Source organism: Mobula birostris, chromosome 13 (assembly GCF_030028105.1).
Source record: "Mobula birostris isolate sMobBir1 chromosome 13, sMobBir1.hap1, whole genome shotgun sequence".
NCBI classification, from domain to species: domain Eukaryota; kingdom Metazoa; phylum Chordata; class Chondrichthyes; order Myliobatiformes; family Myliobatidae; genus Mobula; species Mobula birostris.
Window position 1 is genome coordinate 45,942,819 of NC_092382.1, and position 6,924 is coordinate 45,949,742.

A 6,924-nucleotide genomic window follows, 5' to 3' on the forward strand; every position below is an offset into this window, starting at 1 on the left:
CTGTCCCGGGATTGCGGGCTACGGTATTCGGAGCTCACAGCAATTGTTGCGAATCCGGCAACCGGGGAATATCTCTTACCTGGCGCTGATTTTCCGAGGCGTTTATGTACTGCGCGCATGAGCGATATTCGGGACCATCCGCAACCCTGACGCATGCGCATTCGATCGGCGCTTCAGCGACAGCGACCATTCCTACGCAGAGCTTTCTAGGTAATCACGATGCCATTAAACATTTCTGCAAACACCGGTTCCATGTTCATATCTCAGTTTTTTTTTCGGGGGGGGCGGAATTCAGCAGCTCTTTTAATGGAGAAAGCAGCTTTCATAAACAATGCACTTAATATCAGCAAACTTTCCGCGTGTTTAATGCCGAAGTAGAATCTTCTTACAAATGCACATATGAAACACAAGAGATTCTGCTGCTGCTGGAACTGTAGACACATGCACATAAAATGCTGGAGGAACTGTGCAGTTCAGGCAGCAACTAAGCAGAGGAGTACACAGTCTAGGCATATTGAAGGGGCTCGGCCTAAACGTTGTCTATTTATTCCTCTCCACATTTGCGGCCCGATCTGTTGATTTCCTACGGTATTTTGCACAGGTTAACCACCTTTTTTTTCAATCGAACAATTTCAAAATGTTTCTGATCTTTCATTTGTGGCCACATTCTGGTGGTCTGATTCCTCTCCCTCCTCCTCCTTGTAAATCCTAGGCCCCATTTCCTTTCTGGCGCCCCAAAGCCCTGATTCAGGGTGGTAACTCTTTGGTTTCTGCCTCTGCTCCATCGAAGATTCACTCGCTAGTCTGCTGTCAGACTTTAGAGGCGCATTGCAACAACCCAGCTGTCTGAGGCACAGACCTTTGAAATGAGTGAAAATGACAGAAAACTTTGAAAAGAGCAGGGAAGAAGGAGCTTAACCACCTTAGTCCAGAGCCCTGAAGAACGTCAAAACCACAGTGAGCTCATCGTGTTATTCAGCCTGGAGAGAAGCATGCAGGAAATTCATGCAGGAAATTCATGCAGGTGTATAGGATGATGAGAGGCATTGGTCGTGTGGATAGCCAGAGGCTTTTTTTCCAAGGCTGAAACGGCTAACACGAGGGGGCATAGGTTTAAGCTGCCTAGAAGTAGGTGCAGAGAAGGTGGAAGAGCTAAGTTTTATAAACAAAGTGTGGTGTGTGTGTGTGTGTGTGGAATGCACTGCCAGCAACGGTGGTAGAGGTGGATACAATCGGGTCTTTTAAGAGACTCTTAGAGGTACATGGAGATTAGGAAAATAGAGGGTTATGCAGTAGGGTAATTCTAGACAGTTTCTAGAGTAAGTTACATGGTCGACACAACATTGTGGGCCAAAGGGTCTGTAATGAGCTGAAGATTTCTATGATTCTATGAAATTGAAGGGAACTCTCCTATCTCAAGGAGTGGTGACTAGCTACAACCTGTTATCACAAGGAGAGTGAGAGGGGAACGGCAGGGATAGATTTTGATATACTGATATGGAACAGAAACATGGGCAGGGACCAGATGGGCCGAGTGGCCTCTCTAGTGTACATTGTGAGTGTGGTAGAGACAGTAAGTACCTGAGACACGGGATTTGATATAGAACTGATTTATCTTTCACAGATCCGCAATATTAAACACCAGACTACTTTAAGGCTAAAGTCAGCAGAACAGACTCCTCCAATGCTCAATGACCAGGGTCCAGTCCTGGGTGCGATGAGCAGCCGCAAGAACTGCGGAATCTGACAGTAACAGTCCCTCATGAATCTGCAGCTGCCTTCAATCAGTGTGATGGTTGAATATTTAACACAGAGCCATTCATTTGAGAATTCAGCCTTTTCTATGTTTCTGAGCTTCTCACAAATGTGTACAGTTTTGTTAAGCCTTGCTCCAGAATTTCCACACAATTAAAAGAGCTTATTACATTTTTTTTATTTTTATTTTTGCACCACTTATGTAATTTAACTATTTAATATGTATATTATTGTAATTCATAGTTGTTAAAATCTATTGTTAAGAATTAGGTTCTACTGCTGCCGCAGAGACAACAGATTTCATGAGATATGCCGGTGCTATTAAACCTGATTCTGAAAATTGGTATTGGAGACCCACAACGGTCACCTGATCCCAGTTACCGCAGATGGTAATGCGAGATTGAAGCCTTTTCTATTTATCTGCATTCCTCAGAAATGACAACAGTTCAGTTAAGTTTCCTTCTGAGGTTCCAAAGCAGAAGCTCAGTCTGTCTAATATTTCCACAAAATTAAAATGGGGAATTTGTTTATTTTTATCACGTACTGAGCTACAGTGAAAATCTTGCCTGACGTACCATCCACACAGATCAATACATTACTACAGTACATTGAGCTGATATACGACAAAACAATAACTGTAACAAAGCATTATGGCTGCAGAGAAAGTGCAGTGCAGAGAGACATATGGTGTAGGGTCACGTCGAGTTACATTGTGAGGTCGAGTCCATTTTATCGAACTAGAGACCATTCATTCGGCTTATAACCGCAGACAGGAAGCCGTCCTTGAGCCTGGTGGTACGGGCTTTAAGGCTTTTGTATCTCTACCCCGATGGGGGAGCGGGTTTGCAGCAAGAATGTCCGGGTTGTGAGGATCTTTGACTACATGGCCTGCTTTTCCGAGACAGGGGAAGTGTAGGAAGAGTCCATGGAGGGGAGGCTTGTTTCTCTGATGTTCTCTGCTCTCCAAAGTTCTCTGCAGTTCCTTACAGTCATGGGCAGAGCAGTAACCATACGAAGGCGTGAAGTATCGACAAGAAGCTCAGAGACCTCGGCCTTCACCCTGCCTTGTGTAGCTGGATCCTGGACTTCCTGTCAGATCGCCGGCAGGTGGTAAGAGTGGACTCCCTCACCTCTGTCTCTCTGACCCTCAGCACTCATACACGCAGGGTTGTCTCCTTGGTCCCCTCCATTACTCTCTGTATTCCCATGATTTGTGTCGCCACCCACAGACCCAATCTGCTAATTAAATTTGCTTACGACACGACATTGTTTGGCCTAATCTCAAATAATAACGAGGCAGCCTACAGAGAAGAAGTCATCACCCCGACACAGTGGTGTCAAGAAAACAACCTCTCCCTCATGGTGACAAAAACAAAGGAGCTGGTTGTGGACTACAGGAGGAAAGGAGACAGGGACCAATTTCAACATTTCCAAGTCTGTTATTGACACAAAATGCACATTTTAATATTGATCACAACACAATGTATTTTATATATTGTTAATGACATAAAACGTATTTATAGATTGTTACTGACAGAGAATCGTATAATTTGTGCTCCGTGTGTTATCTGAATGTATTTGCCTGTGATGCTGCCACAAGTCAGTGTTTCTCTGTACCTGCACCTTCCCGTACTTGTGCACTTGGCAATAAATTCAACAGGACCTGAGAAATCTCGGTGAGTTTTGATTAGTGATGATCATCTTGGCAGCTCGGTAGGTCGAATGTATGAGACAGTACACTGTTAAATGCAAAACCCTGAACAGTGTTGATGATCAGAGGGATCTTAGACTCCAAGTTCAATGCTCTCTGAAAGAGACTGCACAGATTGATCGGGTGGTTAAGAAGGCAAATGGCGTGGTTGTCTTTATTAGTTGAAGCACTGAGCTGAAAAGTCGGGGGGGGGGGGGAAGAGAGAGAGAGAGAGAGAGAGAAGAAAGAGAAAACGAACCCAGACAGAATATAAGGTGCTGATCCTGGACCCTGAGGGTGGCCTCATCTTGGCACAAGAGGAGACGATGGGTTGACACGTCGGAATGGAAATGGGAATGAAAATGTTTGGACACGGGAAGTCCCGCTCGGGACGGATAGTTCAAAGGTTAATTTATTATCAAAGCAGGTATCCATAAACAACTCTGAGTTTTTTTTTCTCCTCCAGAGAGTCACGAAAGAAAGAAAGAAAAAGGCTTTCAGAGCGAAAAAAATCGGACTCCCATCCCACCCCCGTATAAAAAGGAACGGCATCCCGATCATCAACCCCCCAAAACCCACCCCTCCCACAAACGGGAACAATAACATCGAATCTGGGCGAACTTTAATGACCAATAAATATAATTCCTCTCTTTGATCAGCTGTCTGAATGATCCCCTGACTCTGAGAGGAAGGGGTGTCTATGGTCCACATTGTCAGGGTGTTGAGTTTACCAGGAGACAAAGACTGCAGGGACGGGAGGTTTTCTGGTCACTAATACACTGTGTGTGGACCCCGCTGGCAATTCTGGTGTTGTGACCCGAATCGAGACAAACACCACGCTGCCCACTCCACCAACAACACGGCACAGCCGGACACATAACAGGGACTTTACATCTCACAACACTGGATTCAGTGATGAAACCCGTGATTAATGTTGTTTCCCACTGAAATCATAAGAAACGTCCATTCAGGTGCTTTTAAATACGTCCACGCTCACGCGCCTGACGTCACACATGGTTTCCCATCGCGCGTACCTGACGTCACACACGCGCTGCTCTGCTCGCGCTGAAACAGTTTAACAGCTGAGCTACCGACCACGAGACCCCTCCACCCACAACCTCCGCTGCGCTGTAGTCATTGGCCCGAGGCGATGTCAATCATTGTTTCCGCCCAATAGCGGAGGCGGACCAGCCGAGAGGGCGTTACCCCGCTGACATCTCAAGAGGAACAAATCCCAAAGTAAATGTCCGCTTTCTGATTTATTTCCATTTCCCTCCGAGGGAAGTTGGGGCGTTTGTGAAGCGTGTCCTGCGGCCGGAGTCTGATGTATCGCTGAGAGGTAGGAGGAGACCGCTCGGCCCGTCGGTTTGATGCCGGTTCCCCGGGGAGGGAGAGGATGAAGACGGTGAGAGAGGGGGCGGACAGGATGTTTGTCCCGGTGGGGACAGGAGGGGCTCATCTGTGGAAATGTCTGAGCCCACGGTGGTGGCGATTCACCACATTGGGGGGCAAACACCGGCAGACTGTTGCCCTGCGAGCGGGGACAGGACTGGAGTTGGGAGGGTGGGTGAGGAGAGGAGATTTCGGGTAGTGGGGGTAAGATCTCGAAAGATGATTGCTAATATCTCCACATCTCTTCAGCCACCTCTTTCAGATCTCTGGGGTGTTCACCATCTGGTCCAGGTGATTTATTTACCTTCAGACCATCTCTGTTTCCCAAGAAACTTCTCCCGAGTAACGTAACTTTACACATTCTGACCACTGACATCTGGGACTTTCATATTCCTGCCAGTGTCTCCGACAGATAAGAGTGATGTACAATACTTATTCAGTTCATCAGTTCACCTTGCACCCCCACCCCATTACTACCTCTCCAGCATCATTTCCCAGTGGTTTCCACCTCTCTTTTACACTATATGTACCTGAAGAAAAATTTGGTATCCTCTTTAATATTACTGGCTAGCTCACCTATGTATTCCATCTTTTCCTACTTAATTACTTCAGTTGCATTCTGTTGGTTTTTAAAAGCTTCCCAATCCTCTAACTTCCTAGAAATTTTTGTTCCATGCTCTCTCTTTGGTTTTTATGTTGTCTTTGATTTCTCTTATCAGCCATGGTTTTGTCACCTCACCTTCAGAATACTGCTTCCTCTTTGTGATTTGTGTATCCTGTGCCTTTCAAATTGCTTCCAGAAATTGCAGCTATCTCTGCTCTGTTTTCATCCCTGCCCATGTTCTTTTCAAACCAGTTTGACCAATTCTGCTCTCATGCCTCTGTAATTCTCTTTATTCCACATCAGACTTTAGCTTCTTCCTTCTCTAATGTCAGGGTGAATTTGATCATATTAATATCACTTGCCCCTAACGGTTCTTTGAACTTAAGTGACCTAATTAATTCCGCTTCATTACAACACCCAATCCAGAATAGCTGATCCCCAAGTGGTCTCAACCATGAACTGCTCTAAAAAAGCATCTTGTAGGATCTCTACGAATTTCTCCTCTTGAGACCAACACCATCCTAATTTTCCTAATCACCTGCATGACAATCCGCCATGACTATTGTAACATTGCCCTTTTGGCACGCATTTTCTATCTCCCATTTTATTTTGTGGACCACATACTCACTGCTGTTTGTAGGTCTCTATACAATTCCCATCAGGGATTTTTTTTTTTTTTTACATTTGCTACTCCTTAAATCTACCCACAGATTCTACACCTTCCGACCTTATGCCACTTCTTTCTAATGATTTTGTTTAATATTTTACCAACAGATCCACACAACCCCACTACCAGCTTGTTCTTTTAAGAAACATGTAAGTATCTGGGAAACAAGAGGACCTGCAGATGCTAGAAATCCAGTGAACTACACACAAAGTGCTGGAGGAGCTCAGCATGTCAGGCAGCATCTATGGATGGGAATCAACATTTCGGGCCAAGACCCTTCATTGGGACTCTTGACACCCACATATCTGGAATATCAACAAGCAAAGAAAATAGAAAGTAGTGCAAAATAGGGAAAACCTTTAACAAAATTTAGTTCAAAATTTTTTAAAAAACTGCCAAACAGAGCTCAATAGTTAACAAATTCAACAAAGGCAATAAACATCTTCATCAATTGACTTTTTTTTGAAATAAAAAAAATATCTTGGTCCCATTTCAATCAGTCAAATTTACAAAGATAAATAAGAACTTTAGAAAAGTTTAGAATAGACTATTTACACTCAAACCCACTTAGATTAACATTACCTTGGACAGGAGGAAGAGAAGTAACACACACGAAAAAAAAAAAAAATCACACAACAGTCAGATAAAACTTCTAAGTATCTACTTTCATCAAAAATGAACAGAATTCAGCACTCCAGGTGTGTGTATGCCATCGTGATAAGAAATACAGACCAGAAAACTTAAATGAGAGGCCAACTCAGAAAAAGGAATCATCACAATGGAAGAAAACGTTAACCAGTTGAATGAGTATGACCC

At 44.4% G+C, this 6,924-nt stretch overlaps 1 protein-coding gene across 1 annotated transcript in view; it reads left to right on the forward strand.

The window, feature by feature from the left end:
- Positions 1-6,924, forward strand: part of LOC140207919 (uncharacterized) — a 78,487-nt gene that overhangs the window by 50,566 nt on the left and 20,997 nt on the right. The gene's annotated exons all lie outside the window — the stretch shown is intronic.